A 17,737-nucleotide genomic window follows, 5' to 3' on the forward strand; every position below is an offset into this window, starting at 1 on the left:
GGAGCTTCTCTAATTGTACGGGCGGAGACGTCTTATTCAGAGTCATCGGAGAATGTACTTAATATCAAACTAGTGGTGGGGATCCGCGGGCGCTCCCATGAGTATATCTAGGACTTTCCTGGAAAAAGAAATGTGTTTCTTCCAAGTTCTAATCTATCTATTTAATATCAAAGCCTAAAACTCCTAGCAATGGCTAAAGTTGTAACATAGGGATAAGCATCGTCACATTCAAATGTCGTACAACCTTTGATGTCGGTGCAACCAGGAGCAAAGTCATGGAGTAATGTGGAAGTTGTCTTTGAAACTGTAGGTAATGGCCTTACCGGGTATGTGCAACACGATGAATGACGACGGTGACAGCCCTTGTTTGCTTTCTTCACCAACAACAATGGCTAGCACTCTAAATGCATGATAATCCCAGTCTAATGGGTGAGAGTGGCTTCGGGTCATCTCCGGATATGTTGATATAAGTGCATTGAGGTCGACTTGATACTTCGCAAACCACCCGGAAAAGTCATTTTTCATCTCGTAAGCATCGAACTGCCTAGTGCTATGCTTGCAGCTTGTTAAGATGAGATGCATATAACCTCCGCATTCCCCAAAGTATCTGCACTTGGGCTGTTGGTCCCAATCATCTTGAATATTAGGCAACGGAATCCCTTGAAATCTCTCCAGATGAACATCGAAACGTAGCAAGGACCTGGAGTTGTTCATGATCCAATGAACAGCACCGCAACAATAGCCCCCTTGACCAAAATTTTTAACCTTTGGAATATCGCTAGAGAAGCTCCAAAGATGAGCTTCAGATGAGTATATCTCCAACCGGTAAAGATGAGAAGTTGTCTCCGAACTTCGAACAAAAACGACTTTGTAATGTACCGATTTCGAGGGATCAAAAGCTAAAGTAACACCAAAAACAGTGTTTGGGTTTGGAGTTCTGTTACCCGGTTTGGGGAGGATAGTGTATTGGTTGGTTGTAGGATTGTAAATGTAGTAGGTCCGATCATATTCTCCGATCCGGTTGTTGCTACAGCACAATAACAAGCCATTGCAGGATTGCAGAAGCCTAATGCCTGCAGAGTCATCAATGAAAGTGAAAGATCTTACCGTTGGCCGGCGAACCGGATTCTTATAGAGTGAAAGGAAGTGGTACTTGGGCTTGTTTCTCATCCGCAAGAAGATGGCGGAGGGAAATATCAAGCTTTGGTTAAGGCAACGAGAGAAGTAAGGGCTAGAAATCAGAGAGAACCACTGCTTCGATACGTTTCGGAACCTCAGGAGAGAGTTTCCGGGGAGAAGAACAAGAATGTTTACGAGAATATCATCGTTGTAACCAATCAACTCGGCTGATCCGGTTCTCGAGTTCAAAAACTCTAGTTCTCCCATGAGGATGATTTTGTATACAATCTGTTGTGCTAGACCCTGAATCCTGCCAAAACTATCTACTTCCTTTCCCTTTATATGAGCTGGATCCTTGTGTTTATAAGATTAATACGAACAGTCTTTCCAAATTGTTTTGCAATTTCCAAGCAATTCTTGGAAGATTTCATAGCAGCTTGGTATGTTTTTTTTTTAAAAAGAAAAAGAAAACTCATCATTCATGCATCAGCATCTTTGGTTCTTTGACCATTAGATTCTTGCATGAAAAACAATTCAGCATTAGATAAAAGTTTACTAGTAAGAATTTAGAACTCAGTATTTTAAAAGCAATCTTTGACTTCAAATCCGAACATTCTTGCAGTTTCATGCCAAGAAACTCAGAAATTTCAGCATAAAGTTTTACTAATCAAACCCAGATTTACATTTTTTCCATGAATGGATTCACACCAAACATCGAGAGAAAACATGTAGCAGAAAGCAACTTGTAAGAGTTTTCCAACGTACAGATAGTCATACACAAGCAAAGCTTTCAATGAATTGATGAGCACACAAATTTTCAATGAATTATTGCCCGCAAGAGCAAAATCATGAAGCTTGCAAAAACTATTGTCCTTGATATTATTCCTTATATCTTTGCAGGCAAATGCTGCACCATGAATGAGCCCTCGTCGGATTCTTCACGAACGACGCAGAGTATCGAAAATGCATAAAATTGCAAGTCTATTGGATCGGCATATCCCCAAACCATCTCCGGAAATGCTGCTGCGACTGGATTTAGATCGACTCGGTACTTCACGAACCAACCGGAGTAGTCTCTCTCCATCTTCAACACGTCGAAGAGTAAATTCTCCGAACCATAAATTTTAACATGATGCAAATGGCCTCCGGATTCTCCGAAGTACCGGCGCGGCATTATGTCTTCATCGACCACAGAGGGCATCGGGATATCTCTCATTCGCTCTTCTTCAAGGTCGAAACACGGAGAATCTCCACAGTCACTAAGCCAGCAAATAGCACCATTCCACAAAACACCATTCTTGAATTGCACATTACTTGGTGCTACAAAAGGACGACCCGAAGGCCTCCAGGGGCCAGTTTCAGGAGAGTAAATCTTGACCCAGTAATGATCAGGCAAATCAGAGTAGGAATTCGTAAAGCAAAATACTTTGTGATGAAATGATTTTGAAGGATCAAAAGCTAAACTGACACCAACAACGTAGTGCCTCGAAGAACAAAGTTGTTGGACATGGAAGTACCGTGTAATGCTTTGTAGTAGGATTGTAAATGTGCTTTGTAGTAGGTTGTTGCATCAAGACGATTAGCAGGACAGCTACAACAAAGCAACAAGCCGTTACAAGATTGCAGAATTTTGATCCCTGATGGGTCATTAACAAAAGTGAGGGACCGGAAGGGAGCACGAGAGGGACGGTGGCCAAGGTTGACCATGTCGTATTTTGGATTGGTTCGATCGCAAACACGGCGGAGAAAGAGGCCTGAAACGGCGGTGGAATCGTGTTTGGGACGAAACCTGGGATGGGCGATGAGAGAAAGCCAGTCTTTTGGAGACTGTCTTGAATTTGAGGAGGATTTTAGAGGCAGGCGATGAAGGATTAGAGCCAAGATATCGTCATTGCTGGCTATCGTATCAGCTGATGAAATTTGGCAAGAATTTGAAGAGGATGCTTTTGTTTTCTTGGTGGGAAGCATCTTTGGTTGTGACATTCTTCAGCTTCTGCAGTTTGGGTTTTATTGTCTGTAGGAAGATTACGATGCAAGATGGAAGAAGATGATTCCTTAGCACGCTTGAGAGTGTTTTTTTTTAAATAAAAAAATTATTTATTAATTTAAATAAATATAAATAATATCTATTTGAATGATAACTCTTAATTATTAAATGTTAAAGTAAATTTTAACATTATGTCAAATAAAAACTTATTAAAAGTTTAGTGACCATTATTATAGTTTACCCTTTTATTCTCACAATCAAAAATATTTTTGTGGTGGTTTATGTTTTGGTTTGCTGAAAGAACAGCGAAAAGGGAGACATCTACTTCAAATTTCCCCTCTTTCTGGGACGGAAAGCAAACGAAGTTTGGATTTCGTCTTCATTGAATTTCATTCCTTTTGAATCTGGAAGAAGAATGAAATCTAGATTTTTTTTATGCAAAAGAACATAAAAATGGAGTTCACTGAAGCTTATAGTCACACACGACGTTGCTGTTTTTCACCGAATGCTCGTTACATTGCGGCCGCTGTCGATTACCGTTTTGTCATTCGTGATACACTCTCCTTTAAGGTATAGTATTTTTAACTTTTCTTTCCTTTCCTTCTATTTCAATTCATTTGCTCTCTGTGTCTGCTGATGAAATGCGAGGAAGTAAAGGATTGACATTTGGAAATGCATTTTTTTTCTCTTTTTCTTTTCAACTGGATTTATTTTGATTTGGGTTTTTCGATGGATTAACCTCATTTTGGTTTCTGATAATAATCTCCTTGTACTTATTTAGAAAACATTTTAGTCAGATTTGTTCAGTTATGTTTCCAATTTGCTTTGTATTGTTTCACTCTTTATGTCAAGCTAATAGATTTATCCGTTGCTCTGTTTCTCTGTGTCATTGAGAATTGTTAAAAGTTAAATGTGAGATGGCAAACTATTTTGAGCAAAAGTTTATCTTTTAGCATTTGTACACTTCTTATCTATTGAAAACTATTGCAAATTGATCTTCTGTATTTGAGCTCAAATCTTTGATTTACCAACACATTGAAGCATTTGAATATGAATGGGCTCGATTGTCATACAAAGGTCATTTTTGAGGTTCACAACATACATTTATTGTGTTTCTAAATGGTAAATGCATATTTAATTTACTCAAATTGATGCAGGTTGTGCAGTTGTTTTCTTGCTTGGATAAGATAAGCTATATTGAATGGGCACTTGATTCTGAGTACATTCTTTGCGGTCTCCATAAAAGACCTATGATACAGACATGGTCACTCACCCAACCTGAATGAACATGCAAAATAGATGATGGTCCTGCTGGTATTGCTTGTGCAAGGTGGAGCTCAGATAGTCGTCTCATAGTGACCGCCTCGGAGTTTCAGCTGCGATTAACGGTTTGGTCCTTAGTGAACGCAGCCTGTGTCCATGTACAATGGCTGAAGCATGCTTCTTGTAGACACTTATTTTCGTCCATATGGTATTTACATGATTTATGCGTTATTATTTATAGTATATCCTATGTGTATTATATTACATAATATACACATACTATATATTATAATTATATAGCGTATGTTTATTACTATTAATTTGTTTTTCATTACATGTTGTAGGCTTGAATATTCGGCCCAAGATTATTACAAAACTACTGGCTCAAATGGGACCTAAAATCAGCTTCCCAACGCTGAACCCAAGCTTTCCCAATACCGCATACCTTCATCCCAAGCCAACCGTCATTTTTCACGGTCAAACGCCCACCTTTATCGGCCACCAACAAGCAAGGATCTCGTTAGCATTACCAACAAACCACAACGTCAATGTTTTACTAGAAATCAAACACTCTAAAAATAGCATGTAATTTCATTATAAATAAAGCCTGTAATCGAACCTAAAGGGGAGGACACAGAGGGTTGTACACGATTTTACAGTGGAAATACAATAAATATACGAGCAAAATCCCAAAATATTCTTATCATTCGAAGTTCTTTTTTTCTCTGTAAAAATTCGAAAAGAAAATCACTGAGATATTACGCACGAAGATCCCACTAGCAGACACGAAAGATACTCGGAAAAAAAGAGGGGAACAGAGAGGGATTCGAACAGGAAAAAGAGAGGAGAAAACGGAACCATTGAAGGAACGTAAAGCATTTTTTAAGGTAATTTTCTGGATTTCCGATAACACAAATCACAGCTATAATTTTTTAATTTTGCATATACTTCATTCAAAACAAATAGGGTTTAGTTTTTTTACCTCGGTTGAAGGAGGCCTCGTCGGAGTCTAGATTTCGTCGACGAAGTTGTGAAAATCGAAGCCTTTAGGGATTTGTAGTTGGGAGGTGAAACTTTTATGGTCCTTAGAACACTTACCTCACGATTTTCATTTCAATATGGGAGAGCTTCGTAAGGCTTGGTGGCTTCGATCGTTGGCCAGGCAGAGGGATTGAGAGAGGATACAAAGAGAGGCGGCGACAAAGATATGGGTTTAGGTTACAGTTTACTTAAAATGGCCAAATGTAGTATATATATTAATGTATTTGGTGAATTAGCTTTAGAACCCCCTTAGTTTGCCACGATTTTTATTTTAGCCATCATTTTGCATCTGATTTAATAATTGCTTTTTTAATATCTGGTTTGTTAATTCAGTTCTTTAAGTTATTGGTTTTATTATTTAGTCCTTTAAATATCATATTTTGTTTTTTTTATGATTTTTATTTATTTAATATTTTGTATCTAACATTTTCGATTTTTTTAATCAAAGAAAAGTAATTTGAATCAAATTTTTAAATTTAAATTTTTAATTTTCGCAATTAAAGACAACCGACAAATTAATTGGTACCGAAAGGGCGGTTCAAGGGTGCTAATCCTTCCTTGACCGTAACCGATTCCCGAACCCGACACGTTTCTGGTACGACGCAGATCAGGTAAGATGGTGTCCGACCCACCTAAATTCGTTTTAAAGTGGTCGGTGGCGACTCTAATCAACTCATTTCAAGTCGAAGCCCAATTCCGGGGTCTAACCGAAAGAGTTTCAGACAGCTTGGCGACTCCGCTGGGGACAGGTAAGTGAGTCAGACCGAAATTAATTTTCGGTTGTCTTTTTTAGCGAAAGTTATAAATTTAAATTTATTTTTTCGATTCTAATTATTTATATTTGATTATTTTTCAAATAAATAGTTGTACTGACGTTTTTTAATGATTTCAGATTTTTTCAAAATTGTCATCTCTAAGCTCTAAACCCGAGCTCCGAACCCATTTTAAGTGGGGGTGAAAGCGACGCATTCGTGTGAATTTATTCACCGCATATGCCTAGCAAGTAACCTTCGGGATTCATATACCTTACGTCTTCATGTGAATTTATTCACCGCACAAACATAAGGGAATGTGTCCTCTCGAGTTTAACTTAGTCAATGCAAGCTTGTAATGGGCTTAGGACTAAGGGTCTGGCAAGCCCAAGGGGGCATCGGCAATGAGAACTCGAGTACCTTTTTAGAACCTAAACCGAGAGAGTACAGGGAATTAGAGCCCACCGCAAGACCTCATTCCAAACCCTAGGATGCTTTGTTTCCTGCTTTATTTTCTGTTCAAAGCATGCGAACTAGACAAATATGCGGTTAGGATTTGTTTGAAATTAGCATGCGGGATAGAGATCATGTCCGGGTAGGAATTAAAGCATGAGGGGTAGATATCATATGGGGTAGGATTTTTCATTTTTTTTATTGTTTTGATTTACCTCACTAACCCTTTTATTTTTTGTTCTCTTTTATTTTGTGTTCATCGTTTGCATCATTTAAAACGATGTGTTGATCCACCAAAAATGTGTTTGTTAACATGAATAATTTGTATTAATGGACAAAGGGGTTATAATACAAAGAGATAAAAAGCTCAGAAGTCCAGCCGTGGTCAAAGAATACTCAGAGGCAAAGGTTGCAGGGGCAAGACGAGGAAAATGTTGTTGACCCAGACGCTCCTTTTGAAAACTACGATAACAAGTGGCGAAACCCCAACTAAGCCGCAGACCATTATTGACAAATTCTAGAAACAAGTCGATAAACTTCGGATAGAGGGCTCCAATGGCACTTTCGTTTGGATCAAGCTCGACATAGGGTGAAAGTCGGAGATGCAATCCTTCGAGACCCCTTTTGGGGCAAGCAGCCCATCACCTGCACAAGTTTAGCCAAAGGAGCCGGAATGGTTCGACAGGATATTCAACTAGTGAAAAAGACGAATCAACTTGTCAGAAGCTGTACAGGATTTGTATCATCAAAAAAAGTTTTTTGTCTCTTCAGACGTAACACTTTTGTCACCAATAAGGGTTATTCAGAATAACAGGCACATTTTTTGGATCAATGCCTCGGACATTTCATGCATCATATATTTAGACATTTTGCATTTTTTATTTTCTTTGCATTTTGTTATTTTCATTGCATTCACATTAACTAACATAAACATGTCTCATCAAAGGGAGCAAATACTGGATACACCGCCTCAAGCATTGGACACACCCCATCCGCATAACACTCGTTTGAAGAAGAAGAGGATGGAAGCCAGAATTACACAAATCAAGGAGAATATGTTGAAACTACAGAAAGAACTAGAAGACAAGATAAACCAAAATAGTCGAAATACTCTAGAAACAATCACAAAGAACCAAGAGTCCTTGGTTGATCAGATCGTTGCCAAGTTAGTTGGCCTACAACAGACCAATGCGCCTGGGGCAGGTTCACCGGAATGGGTAACTATACAACCTACCCCGCAAGTGGTTATCTCACCTGAAATCTTACCAAACCTCGAGGGGACTCATATGCTGAAAAAGCGAAGCCCTCGTCATCTGTATTTAACCCTAAGAACAATCCGGGTATTATCCATATACCGGATTTGGACGAAGATGACAAAGCGAAGAAGATAGAGGAAAAAATCAAACAATTGGATGACCAAATGAAGGTAGTCAAAGGAGACAGTGACTACCATGAAATCGATGCAGCGGAACTTAGTCTAGTCCCGGACTTGGTTCTTCCTCCGAAATTTAAGTCCCCGGAGTTCGAGAAGTTTGACGGGAATAATTGCCCATCCGCTCACATCACCATGTTCTGCCGAAAGATGACAGGATATGGAGGAAACGACCAACTCCTGATCCACTGATTTCAGGATAGTCTGTCGGGCTCAGCCATTCGGTGGTACAACCAGCTAAGCCGATCAAATATCAAGACCTGAAAGGACCTGGCCAAGTCATTTCTGGAACAATACATGCATATCAATGACATAAGACCAGATCGAGTTATGCTACAAAGCATGGAAAAGAAGCATAACGAGAGTTTCAGGCAGTACGCACAAAATGGAGGGATTTGGCTGTGCAAGTTCATACACCGTTAGATGAAAAGGAAACCCGAAAGCTCTTCGTGCAGACCCTGAAGGCTCCATACTTCGGGCACCTGGTTGCGATCACATCAGGAAGCTTTTCAGACTTGGTTATGGCCGGAGAAATGATTGAGTCGGCCATAAAGCAAGGCAAAATTAAGGATGGCGAGGCCAGTAGGAAACCTCCTATGCGAGAGCGGGATGGAGAGATTAACAACATCAACCATGCCAGTAAAGGTGTTACGATCTCCAAACCAAAATCAACTACAGCTGTACCGTCAGGTACTTCTAAACAAGATTCCAGAGAACCAAGCAGGGAAAGGGAACATTTCGACCCTATTCATATGACCTACAAAGAGCTTTACCATCAACTTCTTGACACCCATATAGTGTCACCATACCCGGTGGAACCCATGAAGCCCCCATACCCCAAGTGGTATGATGAGAATGTACATTGTGAATATCACGGCGGTGTCCCAGGGCACACAATTGAGAACTGTTACGCATTCAAAAGAGTCGTACAGAAGATGTGTAACCACAACTGGATCGACTTCAACAACTTGGGGGCATCCAAGTGAGGAATATCATTTCATCATTTGAGGCATTCTGTTTGAACTTGTTTTTTTTTCACTTTTTCTCAAGTTTCTGTAAGAACATTTGAATCAATTTATGTTACTTTAAAAGATGTTAAGCAATGGATCACATTTGCAAATTTGCAATTCTTTGCATATCATTTGAATTAAGAAACTCTGTAAACGGTTCAAAGTTACAGATCTTTGACGAAGTAACATGATTTAAAACAAGGACTTTGACCTTATCTAGAATATACCCTCAAACACCGTACCCCGCTCTTGCAATTAACCAATATACCCTTTTCCTTTCATAAGGTGCGGACAACATGGGGCATCATTTGCATATGACAATTACTATGTTTTTTATTTAAGACGTTCAATGACGATGATGATCTTTACAAATGAAAGAGTCAAGTAGGTGAATCTAGTTTAGGTCAGTTGCTTGAAAATTGAACTCTAAAGATGAGATTCCTTGACTTTCAACAAACACCTAGGCTATAATAGGTTCTTCTTAACAATCTTAAGAAATTAAATACGTAAAACTGAGCTATTCCACTAAGGCAATTGGTTACAGAGGAAACTCGAAAGCCCTGGCTTTATGAATAGATTGTATTCAAACTATGACATTGCTCGGACACTTGGCAATTCGGTGTTTGCTCCACTGCTTTTGTCAGGCCGAAGACTTTGTGATGAGATAAACCCTTCAGTTAAACCTGATAAAAGTGATTATAATGTTAAGATGTCCCTCTAAAGTAATTGGTTAAACGCCCTGACTTTATGGATTCAGCTAGCCAGACAATGGAAAATTAAATCAAATTTATCTGAGCAAAAAATTTTCGATAATGTTGGACTAAGGGAGTTAAGGAACACCTGTTATAGTCAAACTACACACGAGCACTCAAGAATTTCATTTTTAGACCGATGTTTTTGCACTGCCTTTGTTAGAGGAGCCTACAAAGCTTGAACAAATGGAAGATTTCAGACGACTGAGATAAAAAGTCTAGTAATTGATCATGCTAGTTGCGTCATTTTGTCCGCACCCAATTAAAGTGCCAAAGCATGTTTCGATATTTAAAAAAAATGACATTTTTGGTTACCAAAAACCTTAGAAAGGAGGCCAACCTAAAGCCAACTCATCTATTTGAACATTTGTCAAAGATTTGTAACTCTGAAAGCATTAAAAGAGCTCTTGATTCCTTTGATATTCTTTGAACTCACATTTACAATTTGATTCAATTGCGAACAATATTTTACAACATTTTTATCATTTCTCTCTCATAAAACAAGAAAAATGAGAAAAATATTTTCAAGAAGAACAGTCTCAGATATGAAAGGTCTGTAAAGCCAAAGTTTGGGAAGCAAATGGGCCACGATCCATCCCAAGGACCAGATTGATAGGCCAAACACGAGACTCCATCCAAGAAATAACACATAATTCATTCATGACATACTTATGTGCATCATATTCGTCATTTTGGCATACATGATTTTTTTGCAGCTTTTAGAATCAAGTTTCAACTTCAGGATGAAGGATACTCGATTCACAAGCGCCTTTGAAGAACGATAGTGGTTGCTTAACTCAGCAGTGAGAAACTACACCTCAACCGACTTGACATATCTACAGATCTCAGAACCAATTTCAGATAGGTTCGAGAACCAATTTTGACCAAATCCAGTTCAACAACTCAAGAAAAAGCAGCATGTTCCCAGTTAACACTTTGAAGCCATATTTCAATTCCATGACGGAAGATATCCGACTGACGAATTTTATCAGTGGACTTTCCTGTGAAGGTAAGTCATCCAAAAATCATATTATTCGGTTCAGAATCGCTCAAAGGAGCCACCTGAAGAACTATGATTGGCCTAGACCTGTGAAGGGAGGCCATTTTTTTTAAAAGATAGCATTTGCAGCATAACTCAAGGCTATAAGGGTTATCTGCCAGTAAAGACCTTCGAGTTCGACCACGCTCAGCTCCAAGGCACATCATTTGCAATATAGCTCAAGGCAAGAAGGGCTATTTGCCAACAAAAGACCTTTGAGTTCGACTATGCTCAACTCAACGACACATCATTTGTAGTATAGCTTAAGTCGAGAAGGGCTATCTGCCAAAGACCCCCGAGTTCGATTACACTCAGCTTCAAGGGCACATCATTTACAGCATAACTCAAGGCTAGAAGGGTTATCTGTAACCAAAGACCTTCGAGTTCGACTACGCTCAGCTCCAAGGCACATCATTTGCAGTATAGCTTAAGTCGAGAAGGGCTATATGCCAAAGACCCTCGAGTTCGACTATGCTCAGCTTCGAGGGCACATCATTTACAGTATAACTCAAGGCTAGAAGGGTTATCTGTCACCAAAAGACCTTCGAGTTCGACTACGCTCAGCTCCAAGGCACATCATTTGCAGCATAGCTTAAGTCGAGAAGGGCTATCTGCCAAAGACCCCCGAGTTCGATTACACTTAGCTTCGAGGGCATATCATTTACAGCATAACTCAAGGCTATAAGGGTTATATGTCACCAAAGACCTTCGAGTTCGACTACGCTCAGCTCCAAGGTATATCATTTGCGGCACAACTTAAGTCTAGAAGGGTTGTCTACCAACCAAAGACCTTCGAGTTCGACTACGCTCAGCTCCAAGGCACATCATTTGCAGCATAGCTTAAGTCGAGAAGGGCTATCTGTCAAAGACCTTCGAGTTCGATTACACTCAACTCAAAGGCACCATCATTTACAACATAGCAAGGCAAGAAGGGCTATTTGTCAATAAAATTGTCGAGTTTGACTCTATTCATCTTGATGAAGCATCATTCACTACTGTCCGGCTGCAATCGAGGCTTTCAAATCGAGAATAAGACCTGGGTTAGCCGTGCCTTAGTGGCAAGAAACCGCTTTCCGACAGTATAGCTTAAATCGAGAAAAGCTATATGTCAACGAATACCTTTCGAGTTCAATGTCATTCATCTCAAAGGTATATCAACCACATGGTATAATCAAAGAACTATTTTCCAGTCGAGTTTTCCAACCAAGGTCTTTAAACCGAGAAGAAGACTGAAGGGCAACCAAAAGTCCAATCCCGATTCAAATCCCGAACTGCGGCTTCAATTTATAACATTTCGAGATGGACTCGACTTCACGATGGAGAAGCCATCCGCAACTCAATTCGACAGGGAGTTATTCTTTCAGAGTCAATTTTTCAACTCCACAGAACGAAAATTTGTGTCTTTTTGTCTTTGTCCCATTTTTCGTTCCTCGAAAAAAGGACAAAGAGGGGCAACTGTAGACACTTATTTTCGTCCATATGGCATTTACATGATTTATGCGTTATTATTTATAGTATATCCTATGTGTATTATATTACATAATATACACATACTATATTATAATTATATAGCGTATGTTTATTACTATTAATTTGTTTTTCATTACATGTTGTAGGCTTGAATATTCGGCCCAAGATTATTACAAAACTACTGGCTCAAATGGGACCTAAAATCAGCTTCCCAACGCTGAACCCAAGCTTTCCCAATACCGCATACCTTCATCCCAAGCCAACCGTCATTTTTCACGGTCAAACGCCCACCTTTATCGGCCACCAACAAGCAAGGATCTCGTTAGCATTACCAACAAACCACAACGTCAATGTTTTACTAGAAATCAAACACTCTAAAAATAGCATGTAATTTCATTATAAATAAAGCCTGTAATCGAACCTAAAGGGGAGGACACAGAGGGTTGTACACGATTTTACAGTGGAAATACAATAAATATACGAGCAAAATCCCAAAATATTCTTATCATTCGAAGTTCTTTTTTTCTCTGTAAAAATTCGAAAAGAAAATCACTGAGATATTACGCACGAAGATCCCACTAGCAGACACGAAAGATACTCGGAAAAAAAGAGGGGAACAGAGAGGGATTCGAACAGGAAAAAGAGAGGAGAAAACGGAACCATTGAAGGAACGTAAAGCATTTTTTAAGGTAATTTTCTGGATTTCCGATAACACAAATCACAGCTATAATTTTTTAATTTTGCATATACTTCATTCGAAACAAATAGGGTTTAGTTTTTTTACCTCGGTTGAAGGAGGCCTCGTCGGAGTCTAGGATTTCGTCGACGAAGTTGTGAAAATCGAAGCCTTTAGGGATTTGTAGTTGGGGAGGTGAAACTTTTATGGTCCTTAGAACACTTACCTCACGATTTTCATTTCAATATGGGAGAGCTTCGTAAGGCTTGGTGGCTTCGATTGTTGGCCAGGCAGAGGGATTGAGAGAGGATACAAAGAGAGGCGACGACAAAGATATGGGTTTAGGTTACAGTTTACTTAAAATGGCCAAATGTAGTATATATTAATGTATTTGGTGAATTAGCTTTAGAACCCCCTTAGTTTGCCACGATTTTTATTTTAGCCATCATTTTGCATCTGATTTAATAATTGCTTTTTTAATATCTGGTTTGTTAATTCAGTTCTTTAAGTTATTGGTTTTATTATTTAGTCCTTTAAATATCATATTTTGTTTTTTTATGATTTTTATTTATTTAATATTTTGTATCTAACATTTTCGATTTTTTTAATCAAAGAAAAGTAATTTGAATCAAATTTTTAAATTTAAATTTTTAATTTTCGCAATTAAAGACAACCGACAAATTAATTGGTACCGAAAGGGCGGTTCAAGGGTGCTAATCCTTCCTTGACCGTAACCGACTCCCGAACCCGACACGTTTCTGGTACGACGCAGATCAGGTAAGATGGTGTCCGGCCCACCTAAATTCGTTTTAAAGTGGTCGGTGGCGACTCTAATCAACTCATTTCAAGTCGAAGCCCAATTCCGGGGTCCAACCGAAAGACGGTTCAGACACTTCTAAAGGAGTTTCATTTACCCAAGATGGAAAATTTTCTGCTATTTGCACAAGGAGGGATTGTAAGGACTATATAAATCTGTTGTCCTGTCACAATTGGGAGATAATGGGTGTTTTCGCTGTTGACACATTGGGTATGACTGATAGTCAGTGGTCACCGGATGACAGGTGATCTGGGATTCGCCTCTTGAATACAAAGTATCGTGAACTTTTGTTTTCCATTGTCCGTCATCAGATGGCCCCCTTTTAGTTCCTAGTTGTTATATATTTAAAAGATCTTTCTTTTGGAATCATTAGGTAAAATCATAGTTACGATGATTAATCTATTTTTAATGTTTTAAAAGACTGCTTTTTTTACTTGTTGATCTGCTTCATGCCTAGGGCACTTTGAGCCAAGGGTGCTAAACTTTGCAAGCTAAGACAAAATGTAAGATAAACTAGAGCTTATTCTATATGGTGTGTTTGTTGTTGTTGCTGGTTTGTGTTTGTGTGTGTGTGTGTGTTTGCCCCCTATCTTCGTGTAAATGGCATCTTGTGTAAGATATATCCAAATAAAAATTACATGTCCCTGAAAGTTGCGTTTCTAATTAACCATCCATTATCACATAGTTATGTTTATGGTTTTACAAACTTAAAAGCATTTGATTTCTTTTGTGTACCAATAATTTTCTCTGTTGAACTGATATCAAAGTGTCCTATATTCCTTATTTAATTTGATACAGGTTCTAATATATTCTCCAGATGGAAGATGTCTCTTTAAGTATCAATTGTATGAAAGTGGATTGGGAGTAAAAAGTGTTCCATGGTCACCCTGTGGCCAGTTTTTTGCTGTGGGTAGTTCTAATCAGATGTTGCAAGTTCTAAATCTCCTTTCATGGAAAACTTTTGCTGAGTTTATGCATCTATCAACTGTTCATGCTCCTTGTTCTGCTGCTGTTTTCAAGGTAAGCTGTTTTTCTTGTTATGATGGTTCAATCTGTGAGAATAATCTATTAACTTTAGTTTCTTATAATGGCAGGAGGTGGATGAGCCATTGCAACTTGATATGTCTGAATTACGTTTGGACGATGATTTTATGGGGGGCTCTGGTGAGGATAATGGGGTTCTATATCTCTGATTGTTGACTTTTCTTTAATTTGTATATGTGAACCCCTTCGAGTACATACTGTGCAAGTAATCTGCTACCACAGTTTTCTATAACCGATTTGAAATGGAATTCAGATGGGAGCTGTCTTCTCCTGAAAGACAAGGAGTCATTCTGCCGTGCCGCTGTTCCTCTACTGCCGGAATCTAGTGACTATAGCTCGGGTGAGTGAAGCAAATTTCTCTTTTAATTCGTTTGCTGTTATATAGAGAAAAAAAAAATAAAAAAATAGGCATCCTTAGTTTTTGATTGACCCCTCTCTCCCACTCTGACTGTTGTAACATGTTCTTATGTATTTGACGCATCAATGACAGAGTTATCAAGCTATGGAAATGTTAGTATCATGTCATTCTTTTGCTCATGGTCTCTAAGGTTCGGGACTAGGCGCTTACGGTTACGGTAATAAAATGAAAAGGAGGCTGGCATGTCCGACGTCGGAAACGTGATCGGCATGTGTTTTTGATGTAAAGATAATTACGTCTGTTGAATCATGCGTGCTTATGTTTGGCGTGACCTTGTTTTCACGTCATTCTTTATTGTAGTGGATGCATCAAAGATCAAAGGATAATGAAATATTTGTTTTGGTTTGGGATTCGTCGACGTTGTGATGGTACCTAAAAACCAAAGGACAATGAAATATGTGCATCATCAATGTTACTTAAACTGAATGTTTAATGACAGAGCTCTACTTTTAAAATATTGGTTTCGGTACCTAAAGCATTAGAATGAGTTAAATCATTTAGACGATAATTATATATACGGGGATGCTGGGGGGGGGGGGGGGAAGGGGCTCAAAGATCCCCTAAACATTATTCAAATCATCTTATTTTTATCGTTAGATGGTACTGTTCATCATTGAAGAACAAAAACTAAAGAAACCGGTTTCCGACGACATTACCACCATTGTCGTCGGCAATGCTGTCCACCCAATGCTCTAGAAACCCTAAAAAAGTTATCCACAAGTTCATCTTTTTTTAAGTTTAATGTATCTGAGACTCTCACATTTTTGCAAAATAATAATAATGTGATTCACAAAGTTAGGAAACACAGAAGAGTGGAAACAAATAATAATATATTTTATTCTTATTTTAAATTAAAAATATATTTTAATTTAAAATAAGCGTAAAATATATATTTTATATTAAATTAATAATAAAATGTTTAAACGTATTTAAGGTTAAGATATTTAAAATATATATTTTTAAGTGATGATAAAGATAAAATATATTTTTAAATTAAAATAAAAACAACATATATTAAATAAATTAAGACAAAAATAAAAATATTTAATAAGTTAAAACAAAAATAAAGATAATTTTAAAATTTAAGATATATAACATATTATTAATTTTGAGTAAAGTATTTACATACTAAGATACAATATATATACCATTTGTTGTCCAAAATATATCAAGTGATTGCCTTGGCTCAATGATTTGGCTTGCATTATTACACTCAAGAGTCCTATGTTTGAATCCCTTCACTTGCTTTTTTGTTGCTTTATTTTCTTCTAATAAGAGGGTGACATATGTCACTCTCTGATTGGAAGAAATAAATCTATTAAGTTAAAAATAAATTTAGTCTTTCAATCAAATGATGACATGTGTCATCACAGGTGTGTAACCAATAACACATGGGACCTCCTAGTTCGTATCTAATTTATTAAAATTAGGATCAAATTGAAAGAATATGTAAATAACATGAACTATTTGTCTAATTATACCATCCAGGTAAGCCTGTTAATGGCTGTTAACGGTCCACGTGTATTTTCCGTCACGCCTATTAACGACGAGTGACCAATTTGTAACAAACGATAACGTTAGTGACCGATTTGTGACTTTTAAAACATAAGTGGTGAAAACAAAAACTAACCCAAATTTTAGTGACCATTGGAGCAGCTTACCCTAATAATAATGTGATTCACAAAGTTAGGAAACAGAGAAGAGTGGAAACAAAGAATTGAGAGTGATTGAAAAAATGAAGAGAAAATAGTGGGATGGTTTAGATAACACTTTAAAGCTAAGGAAAAAGCAGCAGTTGAAAAAGGAAAATAGCGAATTTATAAATAATTGGGGCTTTCACTTTGCTTGAATGCAATTCCTCATAAGGTTAGTGGCGTTGATAGCAACATAATTAGGCCGAGCACTCGAGGACCAATCTCTTGGGTAGACCCATACTTTTGGACATTTAAGGATTAACTACCAAAAACTTCAAAATCTAAATTGAAAAATTCACCAAATTTGAGGACCAGATGTTGCTTTATACCAAAGATTTATCCACGTTGTGATCATTCCCATATTAATTCATGTATTTCTCCAAACAATGGTAAGTTTTTTTTAAGCTTTTCACAATGTATATGCACCCATGCAAATACAGCTGCCCGAATTCAAATTTTAAAAGAGAACAATAGTTTCTTTAACCAAAGCTCATGTCTTTGTATACGTAATGTTCGAACCCGATACCTCAAGAATAACAAAAAATCCCTTAACCACTAAAATCGTTCGGCTGATGCATAATAAAGTGTTTAAGACAACATAAAACGAAATCACAACATAAACGTGTATTTGGTGAGATTGTTGGTTATACTCCACTACTTTTATTCCTTACCTTCCAAGTCTTATTATAATCATCAACAAATCGTTGCTTGTTTTCACTACTTATTCTATTACCATAACAAATTCTTGTATTAGGAGATTGTGTTTCCAT

At 37.8% G+C, this 17,737-nt stretch overlaps 3 pseudogenes; 1 reads left to right on the plus strand and 2 right to left on the minus strand.

The window, feature by feature from the left end:
- Window positions 1-167: 167 nt before the first annotated feature.
- Window positions 168-1,442, minus strand: LOC120210036 (annotated as a pseudogene).
- Window positions 1,443-1,890: 448 nt separating this feature from the next.
- LOC120210059 lies at window positions 1,891-3,108 on the minus strand (annotated as a pseudogene).
- A 451-nt stretch (window positions 3,109-3,559) lies between these two features.
- On the plus strand, window positions 3,560-15,203 carry LOC120210037 (annotated as a pseudogene).
- The last annotated feature ends 2,534 nt before the right edge of the window (window positions 15,204-17,737 follow it).

This window comes from Hibiscus syriacus, unplaced genomic scaffold, assembly GCF_006381635.1.
Source record: "Hibiscus syriacus cultivar Baekdansim isolate YM2019G1 unplaced genomic scaffold, ASM638163v2 tig00109906_pilon, whole genome shotgun sequence".
In the NCBI taxonomy this organism is placed as follows: domain Eukaryota; kingdom Viridiplantae; phylum Streptophyta; class Magnoliopsida; order Malvales; family Malvaceae; genus Hibiscus; species Hibiscus syriacus.